The 13,712-nt window shown below is 36.4% G+C and overlaps 1 protein-coding gene across 1 annotated transcript in view; it reads right to left on the bottom strand.

The window, feature by feature from the left end:
* Window positions 1–13,712, bottom strand: part of CDKAL1 (CDKAL1 threonylcarbamoyladenosine tRNA methylthiotransferase) — a 648,803-nt gene that overhangs the window by 155,081 nt on the left and 480,010 nt on the right. The window lies entirely within an intron of this gene.

Genomic DNA, 13,712 nt, shown 5'->3' with positions numbered 1-13,712 from the left:
TATGTTTCTGGGCTTGATTCCAAGTAGAATCAAGCATAACTTAATCTCACCAACTGGAATTTACATATAGGATTCTTCCTCCACATTTGTTTGTCCTAAAATAACAAGTTCAAATCACCCAGAAAGTAGTTTGAGAGGACACTTTTTGACTTCACAGATAACGAAGGTCCAGAGGAAAGACAGTAAAGGAATACAAGGTACATGGAAAGTATTTGACTCCCACAGTATGACTTTGACACTGAGTAACATCCCGATAGAGTGGTGAATCTCATAGCATTTCAGGAGAAATATGTCACTCATGACCTGTGAATTCCCCCTAAGTGTTAAAGATATTTCACCCATGAATTTCCCTAGCTCCTCTTGATCCACACAAGTTTTTGATCTGCACAGTTTTTGAGAATGAAAGTTCTACATGTACTTAACTGCTGTGTAAATATACAGGCACTTCAATGAAACAAATTTTCTGCCTTTCCAATTTTAGTTTCCCCTCTCTGTCACTGCACACTCAATTTAAAGCATCTTGTTTAAGGACCTACTGTATAGCACAGGGAACTCTATACTCAATATTAAGTAACAACCTAAATGGGAAAAGAATTTGAAAAAGAACAGATACACATATAACTGAATCACTTTGCAGTACACCTGAAACTAACACAACATTGTTAATCAACGATACTCCAATATAAAATAAAAAGTTTAAAAAAATTTTAAAAAGTGTCTTGTTTGGGGGGAGGGATAAATTAGTAATTTGGGATTAACAAACACATACTACCATACATAAAATACACGAATAACAAAAATTTACTGTAGAGCACAGGGAACTGTATTCAATATCTTGTGATAACCTATAATGGAAAAGAATCTGAGAAAGAGTATATACACACACACACACATAAAATTGAATCACTTCATTGTACACCTAAAACACTGTAAATCAACTATGCGTCAATTAAAAAAGGGGAAAAAATAAAGTATCCTGTTTAAAACTATTGTAGCCTAAGGATTCAAAACTGATAGAAAAAAAATCGAAAGATTTAGAATAGATTTAAACTAAGAAATGAAAAATCTTTTATTTTTTTAGAAATATTTCCCAATAATTAATCAATTAATTAATTTTTGGCTTTGTTGGGTCTTCGTTGCTGCCTGTGGGCGTTTTCTCTAGTTGCGGTGAGCGGGGGCTACTCTTCGTTGTGGTGTGTGGATTTACTGCGATGGTTTCTCTTGTTGCGGAGTATGGGCTCTAGGCACGCAGGCTCAGTAGCTGTGGCTCACGGGCTCTAGAGCACATGCTCTCAGTAGTTGTGGTGCACGGGCTTAGCTGCTCTGTGGCATGTGGGATCTTCCCGGACCAGAGCTTGAACCCGTGTCCGCTGCATTGGCAGGTGGATTCTTAACCACTGTGCCACCAGAGAAGACCCCTTTAGAATACATAACTGTAGCAGTCCAAGCTATCATAAAATTGAAAGTGGGAATTCAACCACTTTTCAAGGCCTGCTTTTTCTTCCTATCTTTGATCCTATTAAATACTTGAGAGTAAACATTCTTATGCTAAAAATAGATAAGTACACAGTGAAGAAACCAGACACCACCTTAACCACGTGATCGAAATTAACATCACCAATAAGGAGCAAAAAGACATAATGTGTCTCCAGATGTGACATTCTGAGAAGGACATAACATCATTTATTTAGTTTAACAGGGCCAAATATATAACATGAATTTAATCATGAGGAAAATTCAAACCCCAATTGAGGGACATTCCATAAAATAACTGGTCAGTATTCTCAAAAACTGTCAATATGTCATGGAATATAAAGAAAATCTAATAAGAAACTGCTATATAAAAAAATAAATAAAATTAAATAAAAAGGAAGTGAACATCTTTGAGGGGCCATTATTCTGCCTATTATGGGGACTTTTGGTGAGTTTTTCTTTTTTAATTTCAGGATTAATTCCAATTGATATTTAACTCTTTTCTTTTCCAGAGGCTTTTCAAGTATAGACAATATGGTCAGAAACTAAATAAATAAGAAAAAAAAAAAAAAAGAAAGAAAATCCGAGGAACTGTCTTGATTAAAGAAGACTAAAGAGATTAAATATAAGATTCTGAATTGAGTCTCATATCAGAAAAATGACAGCTATGAAGGACACTGTTGGGATTCTTGAAAAAACTGGAATCTGAACTGTAGATTAGGGAAAGTACAGTACCAGTGCTAAATTTCTTGAATATGCTAACAATATTGTGATTATATATAAGATCCTTGTTTTTGGGAAACACACACTAAATATTAAGGGGTAAAGGGGCATGATGTCTGTCTGTAATCTACTCTGAAATTGTTCAGGGGAAAAATCTATGTCTAAGTCTCTGTCTGTTGCTTGAAAGAAAGCAAATTCAGCAAAATGTTAAAAACACTGATAAATCTTGGTAAAGGGTATACTGGAGATATAATCTTACAACTTTTCTGTAAAGTTTAAAATCATTTTTAGGAAATAAATTTCTAGGGCCTATAAATAAAAAAAAATCACTGCTATGACAGAAAACAACTTTGGAAACCAACACTTTTTTGGTCGAAATGTTCTAAAATTATTTTGAATTTCTGGGATAAATACTTATTTTACTGTTTACTATGTATAAAATAGATAACTAATGAGAACCTACTGTATAGCTCAGGGAACTCTACTCAGTTTCTGTGGTGACCTAAATGGGAAGGAAATGCAAAAAAGAGGGGGTATATGTATATGTATAGCTGATTCACTTTGCTGTACAGTAGAAACTAATACATTATAAAGCAACTATAGTCCAATAAAAATTAATTATTAAAAAAAAAAAAGAGCATGGAGCAAAGAGTCAAAGAATGGAGTCTAAGTCTCCAGCGTTTCACTTAGTAGTTACTTAGCGAGTTTACTTAACTTCTCTGAGCCTCAGCTAACTCATCTGTAAAGTAAAAAATAATACCAGATACCTGAAAGTATTGTTGGAAGAATAACACAGGACAAAGTACACGAAAGGCACAGACTATACGATTCTGGCATGTGTTACATTCAAACAATGGAAGTTTCTTTTCCCTGCCCTTTGAATCTTATATATCACTTCTATAAAGGTGCTTTATTATGAGTAGCAAAAATAAAGAATCAGGACATTCATCATAGATTATATGATCTCAGAACGTAATTAGTAGAGTACAGTTTTATCCATTTGAATGCTTATATTTGATTTGTTAGTCCTTAATTATGAAATAAACATGATTCTAAGAGGCAGGAGTTAGAAAAGAGTGTCATATTAAATTACCAAATATATTCTGTTGACCTAAATACACATTTAACATTAGCTCTAATACTTGGAACTACACTTATAAATCCCTTGGAAGGTTATAAATATGGAGTTATTAATGAACCATAGTTATCACAGTAAAAAATAAGGTCAAGAAATAAGATAGATCATAAGGTTCTTTATCTTTAGAAGTTACTCCAAAGTCTACTCAGTTCTAAACTTGTTATTAAGGTAATAAAAAGTGAGTTCAAATTGAATATTACAACTTTAATAAATCAAGTTCATATAAAAGGCGTAAAAGAATTATGTAGATCCTTCTAACTTTTCTGAAACTTATATAAATCAAAGCATGTAATCATCACTGAAAAAGTCAGACTAAAATATAATAAAGATGACTTTGCAAAGGATAGAATTTATATTCCTTTATTTAATATAAATTCACTCAGTCCTTCTCAACCCTAATACCCACCACCATTCAGCATCTGAGAGACAAACTTATACCCACATATCTTCCCACTGTTTTGGTGATTATAAATTCATAAAAGAAGCAGGATAAAAATAAATGCCAAAATGAAAGCAGGAAATTAAAATATCAAAAGAAACAAGTTAAGTGCATTTTTTTTCTACAGAAGTTAAAAAAAAAAAGATTTTCTGTAAGGTCACGATGAAGTACAAATTCAGACTGCTATCAGTGAACTCAAGGCTCTCAAATCATATCTGACTCTTCATTGTCCTAAAGTTGGGTTATTTTAGAAAACTTGAAATACTAGGATTCCCAAGACAAACCCATGGTTCCAAAGTATAGCCATCCCTGATTTTTTCTTACAATGGCTTGTATTTAACAGAAGAGTCATAAGAAAGGGTTTCAGGTATCAACAAAAATCTGTGCTTTTCCTATCTTTACCATCCCGAACATAACATGGCTCCATCCTGGAGTTACAGTCTACACGTGTCTAGTCCTGTGGGTCTGACTACACGAAAGCTGATTTATGTGATAATGGAATTCAGTTTGTTAATGTCACATCAGGACTTAATAAAAAGTTAGGCAGTTCTCTGTGGCAGGCAGGCAGGCAAGAGGTCAGAGGGCAGAAAATTAGGGGGAGCAGTGATCATACACTGAGAGAAGGTTGGGATTTTCTGAAGAATGATTTAGGCTGAGAGGAATCAGGAGCAAGCTTTTCAAAAACAAAACAAAACGAAACAAAAAAGAAAAACAGAAAATCCACCTGTGGCAGTAAAAATAAATAGCGGTCTCACTAGTGCTACCTCTTTCCTAGTTTTGGGAGTGAGAAGCCTAAAATGGGTCTCATGGGCTAAAATCAAAGTGCTGGCAGTGCTGTGTTCCTTCTAGAGTGTCTAAGGGAGAATCTGTTCCTGGCCTTTTCCAGTTTCCAGAGGACATGTGCATTTTTAGCTCATGGTCCTGTCCTTGAACTTCAAAGCATATTATTCCGATCTCTGCTTCTGGCCTTACATCTCCCCCCCTCTAACTTTAACATTCCTGCCTTCCTCTTACAAGAACCCTTGTGATTACACTGATCCCACCCAGATAATCCACAATAATTTCTCCATTTCAAATGCTTTAACTTAATCACATCTTCAAAGTCCTTTTTACTCTGTAAGGTAACATATTCACAGGTTTGGGGATTAGGGTGCGGACATCTTTGGGGGCCAATTATTCTCTCTACCACAGCTGTTCTCATTGCCGCCATTTTGAGCCATACAATCAACAAATTTAATTATTATGTTTAACATTCCTAGTTCACATTCAAGAAGAAGTCATTCAATTTATTGATTACACAAACAAAAAGTCATTGGATTCACAGTAAAGTAAAAGGTGAAAGAATAGGGAAATGCCGAAAACATATTTAGGCTGATGATCTAGAAAAACAAAGCACCTAAAATTTCTAAACATGGTTTGAAAGGTGGCCTTAAAACCAAATGATAGAGAATCAAAGATTATTAAGAGTTTCAAGGGGCCTTAGAGATCATTCAATTCTCCATTTGTTAAACGAATACCATCTGTATAAAAACTCAAACGAAGTAGGTTCCCAGCCACCTCTCTGGATTATAATCTAGCTCCTACTTCCTAATGTTACTACAGTCATCATAAAAGACTCTGTTAAGTGATCTGCTGAAATCTATTAAAAACAAAACTATGGTCACGCTAAACACTCTACCAAAAGAGGAAATTAAAAGAGAAATGATATGTCCAGAAAAAAGAAACTTAAAAGACCCACTGGAGGGCTTCCCCGGTGGCACAGTGGTTAAGAATCCAGCTGCCAATGCAGGGGACATGGGTTCGAGCCCTGGTCCGGGAAGATCCCACGTGCCACGGAGCAACTAAGCCTATGAGTCACAACTACTGAGCCTGAACTCTACAGCCCGCAAGCCACAACTACTGAGCCTGCGCTCTATAGCCCGCAAGCCACAGCTACTGAGCCCGTGTGCCACAGCTACTGAAGCCTGCGCACCTAGAGCCTGTGCTCCGGAACAAGAGAAGCCACCACAATGAGAAACCCATGCACCCCAACGAAGAGCAACCCCCGCTCACCACAACTAGAGAAAGCCCACACGCAGCAACAAAGACCCAATGCAGCCAAAAACAAATAAAAATAAAATAAATTAAAAAAAAAGACTCACTGGAAGAATCGAATACAATCGTGTAAGAATCCCGAAATATTCCTTTTGAAAAGAGAAGTCAAAACAAAAATAATCTTGAGAAAAGGGGCTTCCCTCGACATATGTTTGGAAATCAATTTAGAATAAAGTATAATGGACAATCTAGAGTAAAAACTCTTGAAAATAATTTTACCTCTCCCCCAAGGAAAAGCTTTAATTTGAAAATCAGAGACTGTGTAAATAATGTAATTATACTATCAAGTAAGGCAAAAATATCAGAATTCCTTTCATTAAGGCAACTTGATAGTCTCTAAAATACTGAGTTGTTAAACTTTAGATCATACTCAGAAACAACAAGCTTTTAAAAACATTTAGAGAAAGTAACAAAGCTCTTTCTATCTGCTTTATTTCTCTGTTTTGCTTTTTTAAAGAACTTATAGGCAGCTAAATTTGGGAGAGCCATTATATGTCATTGTTCTTAAACCTGCATATGATTTAAGAACCTTTTTTTTTTGCAGTACGCGGGCCTCTCACTGTTGTGGCCTCTCCCGTTGTGGAGCACAGGCTCCGGACACGCAGGCTCAGCGGCCATGGCTCACGGGCCCAGCCGCTCCGCGGCATGTGGGATCTTCCTGGACCGGGGCACGAAACTGTGTCCCCTGCATCGGCAGGCGGACTCTCAACCACTGCACCATCAGGGAAGCCCAAGAACATTTCTTATTCAACATCTATTCCAAGCGGTCACCTGGCCTTGGTTTGAATACCTCCAGCAAAAATTCACTCCCTCACAGGGAAATCTACTGGGGACAGTTTCAGCAAAGCTGCCTGGATCAATCTCAAGGATGGCCCTCCAGGTGCCTCAGAAACATGCACCCACACTCCTCAGAGCTGAGGCAGGAAGCATCTACTGTGGCCTCATTATTCCTAGGGTAAATGTTCTCGAAACTGCAGGTAAGTGAGTTATGATTCTTTTGTGCTAATATATATCTAAAGACATTATCTTAGTTCCAAGATGTAAGACAAGCAAGCAGGTGGATTTAATATCACAATTTAACATTTTAAACCAATATGAAAATTCCAAAGCTACTCTCATCACCTAAAAATTATTTTTTCAAGTCATAGGCCTCTTAAAATAAAGATTTCATTACAACTTCATTATTTTTCATCAAAATTTTCTAAAAACAAAGTCTGGAATTGATAGCTAAGAATCAAATGACTTTTTAAACTTAAGTTACCTTTTCTAGGCAGACTAAAAACCTCAGCCATAATTTTAAAATACTAATAGAATTACTTAAGATTAATGAAGACTACTCAAGGAAGACTCAATGAAATAGAAAATGTAAACATGCAAATTTGACCTTTCATCTAAAAGTCTAAGGTCACTCCCAATTAGCTTAAGTGATTCCACTATTAAATATTATAAATTAATAAGCTTGCAAAAGCTAAGAAAAAAATTTTAGTCTACCCCGATCATGAAAATACATTGCCTAAGTTATTTTCATTATCAATTTAAGAGGGTTATACTTTTTTTTCAGCAGGCAATAAAGGATTGGCAAAAAATCTGCCCCTCCCACCTATGCAAATGCAAAACTCAACTGTATGGTGCTTTTATCCATTTGATGATTTAAAGGATTAAAAAATACACAAAATTTAGTTCATTTATCAGAGCTCTACTATAAAGCATGAAAAGCACTGGGATTTACTTACATTAATACTAGGATTCATGTAAACGTAGTTATGGGAAAGGGAAAAGTATACTGAAATTATTCATGTCATTTATCGGAGAAGAACATTTGGGGGGGGTTGATTTTAGTGGAAATAAAATATACCTAAGAAAACAATACATTTTCACTAAGAGGAGCTCTAAAGACAGAATAAAAAGTGTTGTTTGAAAGTAACTGATATTGTGGTCTTCTTCCAGTAAGGGGTTAGAGCCCATCTTCATTGTTGATTTTTTAGGCAAGGAAATGGGAAACAAATTAGGTAAGAAAGAATGGATATCTATTTTGTAGCAGTGTTTTAGTGACGTCCAGTTGCTAAGCAGTTTCATAAAGTACCTACCTTAGGGTAGAGAGTTGTTAATTTTTGATAAATTTAGGAAAACCAGGGAGATTCAATGCACATGATATATCCTCTCTTTGACGGCAGGTCATCAAAGAGTTTCATCATTAATACTTAATTCCTTTTATTTAAGATTCTGAATTTTATAAAGATGAAACTCTTCCAGGCTAGTTTTTACCTAGAGCATAATTACAGAAATTTAGAGAAGTGTGTGGATTGAGTTGTTATCTCCCGCCATAAAAGATATGTTGAAGTCCTAACCCCCATAATCTCAAAATGCAGCCTTATTTGGAAAGAGGGTCACTGCAGATGTAATGAGTTGAGATGAGGAATAGGGCGGGTCCCTAATCTAATATGGCTGGGGTCCTTACAAGAAATAGCCACGTGAAGACAGACACACACAGGGATACCATGTGACAATGAAGGCAGCTACAAGCAAAGGAAAAAGATTAGCAGCAAACCACCCCAAGCTAGGAAGACGCAAGGAAGGATTTTCCTACGTGGTCCAGAGGAAGCCTGCCTCTGGACTTCAGTATTCAGAACTGTTAGACAATAAAGTTCTGTTGTTTTAAAATGAAATGAGCTATCAAACCATAGAAAGACATAGAGAAACCTTAAATGCACATTACTAAGTGAAATAAGCCAATCTGAAAAGGATACAACACTCTAGGATTCCAACTATCTGACATTCTGGAAAAGGCAAAATTATGAATACAGTAAAAATAATCAGTGGTTCCCAGGTGTTGGGGGGTAGGGGAGGGATGAACAGGTAGAGCACAGAGAATTTTTAGAGAAGGGAAACTATTCTGTACGATACTATAATGGTAGATACATGTTTTTACACATTTCCACAAATGTAAAGAATGTAGACTGAAATGTAAACTACTGACTTTGGGTGATAATGATGTCCCAATGCAGGTTCATCGATGTAACCAATGTACCACACTCTGGTGTGGGATGTTGATATCAGGGGAAGTTGTATGTGTGTGTGGCAGAGTATATGGGAACTCCATGTACTTTCTACTCAATTTTGCTATGAACCTAAAACTGCTCTAAAATATAAAGTCTAAAAAAAAAAATGGTTCTGCTATGCCAGGATTGGGTGACAGAAGCTAAAAAAAATGTCAGGAAGATGCTAAGGGGCTATGTTTAAAAGATAAAAGAGCAAAATAAAAAGCATCTGAAAGCTGATCTTACGCAATGAGTTCTGCTTCTGGCTAAGGCAAACCAGCTTGTATCAGACCAATGATCTTGCCAAGAACAATTAGAAAAGGTGAATAAAATTTATAATATATACTGCTTGAACATCAAAAAACTACCAACGCAGTGAGAACCTGAGGAACTAAGATCCTGGAGAGAAGCTCAACATTTGGATCTACTTTTCCCTTCTGGGTATTTATTAATTTGTAAGCAGTGACTGGGAGACTGAGCAGCCAGGTAAAAGCTAAGAGGCCGAGAAACTATGCAGAGCCTGAAGCATTCTCATGATCCTGCAGAGACAAAAATCAGAGTGGAAGACCTGCCGTAAAAAAAGGCCCTGCTAACCAGCACAGGATTTCAGCTGAGATCCTGAAGAGCTCCACTAGGGTGGTATGTCGGCTCAGGCTTTTTACCAGCTCACCAGAGTTGATTATGTGCATCTCTTCCCAATTTCATGTGCTGTTCAGTGATATCACATTGGTGATTTGAAACTGGCAAGAGTGGAAGTATTTACACTATGGAAATCAGAAAAGGCTATAAATCAGAACCCTTCCTGCTGAATGTCAGGTGTTAAAAACCAACACACCCCTGCCTGCCTTCAAAAAGTAAGGGCAAGCCAGAAATAACCCAATCCTCAGAAAGGCTGAAAATTAGTTTGAAAAATCAATCTCAGATCAATTCAAATAATCAGTCCTTATCTTGGAGTCTAGCAGAAGCAAAATTAAATACTCCAAGAGGAAGATACATTACAGTCTAGACCGTATAGTTTTTTTTTTTAAATAAACAATGGTAGTCATATAATAAAAATGATCAGGTATATGGAAAGAGAAGACAAATGATCAAAATCAAGAAAAAAACGACAATACAAACAAACCAACATTAGATCCAGATATTGGAGAATTCAGTATGGGCTTTAAGGTAACCGATTAAATATGTTCAAAAAATATAGAGCAAAGTATGGGGAACTTCACTAGAACACTGGAATCTATAAAAAAAAGAATCAAATTGTAATTCTAGAAGTAAAAAAATTAAAATGAGAAATTCCATTTATGGGTTTGATGGCAGATTAAAAACAGATGAATAAAGGATTAGTAAACTAGAATAGCACTTCATAAATTTTAATGTACAGACAAATCATGTGGAGACGAAGAATGACTGAGAAGGTCTGGGATGGGGTGGGGCCTGAGAGCCTGCATTTCCAGCAGCCCCATGGGTGGACAGCAGTGCTGCTTCTCTAGGGACCACACATGCTACTGTTGCTGTTCACCTTGCTGTTCACTACTGTGAATAGCAAGAAACTAGAAAAGAGGTGAGGAGAGAACATCCAGAAACAGAAAGAGAACAAAGAAGGAAAAATATAGAAAAGGATAAATTAGACATTGGATCTCATAACATGTATAACTGAAATTCTAGAAGAGAAGAGAAAGAGAGAATGGAGCAAAAGAAATACCTGGAGAGAGAATGGCTGACATTTTCCAAAGCTGATGAAAGAGGTCAGGGCAGAGTAAAGAAGCTCCAGGAATTCCAAGGAGGAAAAATACAAAGAAAAGTTCTCAGCAGGGGGCTAAGGTAGAGAAGGCATCATATCATAAAGATCTGTTGATGTGATTTTTGTCTAACGGAATAAACTCCAGTGAAATACAGGGAAGAGCCACAACGTTTTTGAGAAACTGCTTTCATGAACAAGGAAAAATGACTCAGAGGGCAGAACCAAGAAACCAAAGGGTAGAGCAAATATCAAATTAACAGTCCCAGGGATTACAAAGAGTATGTACCCTAATGAGGGGGGAAGGGATGAGGGAGTTTCTGGGGCCATCTTACAATTACACTTAATACATTAGGTAATTCTAGGTATATTTAAGGGAAAATAATAGAAATACTATACAAACTCTTCCAGCAAAATGTAGAGGAAGGAATACTTCCCAACTCATTTTATGAGGCGAACATTACTCTGAAACCAAAATTAAGAAGACATTACCAGAAAACTACAGATCAAAATTTTCCGTGAACAAAGATGTAAAAATTTTTCACAAAATTTGAGCAAACTGACTGAAATAATATATCAAAAATAATACATCATGACCAAGAGAAGTTTATCCCAGGAATGCAAGGTTGATTTAAATATTCAAAAGCCATTCAGTAGAATTCACAATATTAACAGACTTAACACCACAAACCATATGATTATTTCAATAGATGAAAAGAAAGTGATAAAAGTTTAATTCTATTCATGATTAAAGCGTGCATGCGCACACACACAATTTACCTAATTTACACACACACACACACACACACACACACACACACACACACGGTAAATTAGGACTTAGAAAGGGACTTCCCTAATCCCCAAGCTACAGTTAACTTTTATACTGAATGGTGAAATTCTGTAAAGTCCACTCTTGAGTTAGGAAAGAAGAGAAAACTACCCAATTTTATTCAGTCGTGTACTGGAAGTTCCAGGCAATACAATAAGAAATAAAAGTTGCGAGGATTGAAAAGGAAGAAGTAAAACTGCAACTATCCTCAGATAATACAACTGTATACGCAGAAGAACTGGAAGGAAAAAAATCCTGCAGAAAAACTCTTAGAATAAATAAATTCAGCAAAGTTGATGGGTGAAAGGTAAACATGTTAAAATCAATTCTATTTCTAAATAGTAGTAACAATTAAAAATGATTAATAATATCAAGGGAATACACACATATGGATAAAAATAATAAATGATATGCAAGGTTTGTATACAGAAAACTATCATTATTGAGAGAAATTAAAGAAGATTAAAATAACTAAGAGCTATATTTTATTCAAAGATGAAAAACTTGATATTATTACAATGTCAATTTCCCCCCAAATGATCTATAGAATCAATACAATATCAATTAAAATTCCAGCAGGATTTTTTGGTGGAAGTTGACAAATTTAGAAAGTCAAAGGATCAAGAATAGTCAGGACAATTTTCAAGGAAAAAACATTTGGAATACTTACACTGCCAATATCAAGACTTATTACAAAGCTACAGTAATTAACTTTGTGATTTTGGGGAGAAATCAACAGACCAAAGGAACAGAATAGTGTTCCAGAACAGACCCACGTGTAGAGACAGTTGATTTATGATAAAGGTGACCAGGCAGAGCAGTGGGTAAAGGATGAGGTATTCCATAAGTGGTGATGGCTCAAATGGATATCCTTATATTTTTAAAAAAGTCTTGACCTCCGTACCTCATAATCTAAACAAAAATAAATTCCAGCTGGATTAAAGATCTAAAAGTAAAAGGCAAAATCATAAAATCTAAGAGTACCTTTTGCGGGGAGGGTATCTTCATGACAATGTGGGGAAGGTAATCTTAAACAGGACCCAAAAAAACACTAAAACAAGAAGAAAAATATTGATAAATTCCACATAAAATTAAGAATGCTCTTCAAAAGGCACCATTAAAAGAGTGCAAAGACTGGTTATAGAATGGAAGGTACTTAGATTACCATGACCAACAATGGACTTCTATTCAGAAAACACAAATAATTCCTATAAATCAGAGGAAGGAACGGGGGAGGAAACAAACAAGACAGGTAAGCCAAGAGATAAAGAGGCAAAGGTGTGAACAGGCACTTCATGAAAAAGTGTATCCAAATCTCCAATAAACATATAAAAGGTATTCAGTATCAATAGTTGACAGGGAGATACAAAAACCACAATTAGATTACATTACAGGATTTCCCTGGTGGCGCAGTGGTTAAGAATCCGCCTGCCTATGCAGGGGACACGGGTTCAATCCCTGGTCTGGGAGGATCCCACATGCCGCGGAGCAACTAAGCCCATGCACCACAACTACTGAGCCCTTGTGCCACAACTACTGAAGCCCACGTGCCTAGAGCCCATGCTCCGCAACAAGAGAAACCACCGCAATGAGAAGCACACGCACCACAACGATGACTAGGTCCCGCTCGCCCCAACTAGAGAAAGCCCATGTGTGGCAACAGAGACCCAACATAGCCACCCCCCTCCAAAAAAAAGATTACATTACATTCCCATCAGAATGGTTACTAATAAAAACACACTGCCAACTGCTGGCAAGAATACAGAGTCACTAGCATTTTTAGATATACTGTTGCTGGAACTCTAAATTCAACTAGTTGGGAAGACTATTGGGCAGCATCTAGTAGAGCAGAGTAATTGTATTTCCTATGATCCAGCAATTACACTCCTAGCTAAACACCCAGCAGAAATGTTTACGTACACGAGTCAAATAAAAGATACAAGCAGGAAAGCTGACAGCTGTATTAGTTGCAATACTAACAATGGAATGTTGAAAAGACCCAATTCTTCTTTCACATTAGGATGGACAAATTGTGATTTGCATAGTGGAATACTATATAGCAAAGAAAATGAATGAGATACAGCTACTAGCAAAAACAGACTACTCTCACCAACACAATGTTAAATTGAAAAACCCAACATTCAAACACTGATGAATTCTTTCATTTACATGAAGTTTAAAAACAGGTCAAACTAATATGTCAGAATGAGGGATAGTGGTTTCTGTTGGGAAATAGGAGA

This window comes from Delphinapterus leucas, chromosome 10, assembly GCF_059928025.1.
Source record: "Delphinapterus leucas isolate spDelLeu-1000000601 "Yukka" chromosome 10, BTC_Dleu_Yukka2, whole genome shotgun sequence".
In the NCBI taxonomy this organism is placed as follows: Eukaryota; Metazoa; Chordata; class Mammalia; order Artiodactyla; family Monodontidae; genus Delphinapterus; species Delphinapterus leucas.
The sequence above is the reverse complement of the archived record's forward strand: the minus strand, read 5'-3'. Positions and strand labels throughout refer to the sequence as shown.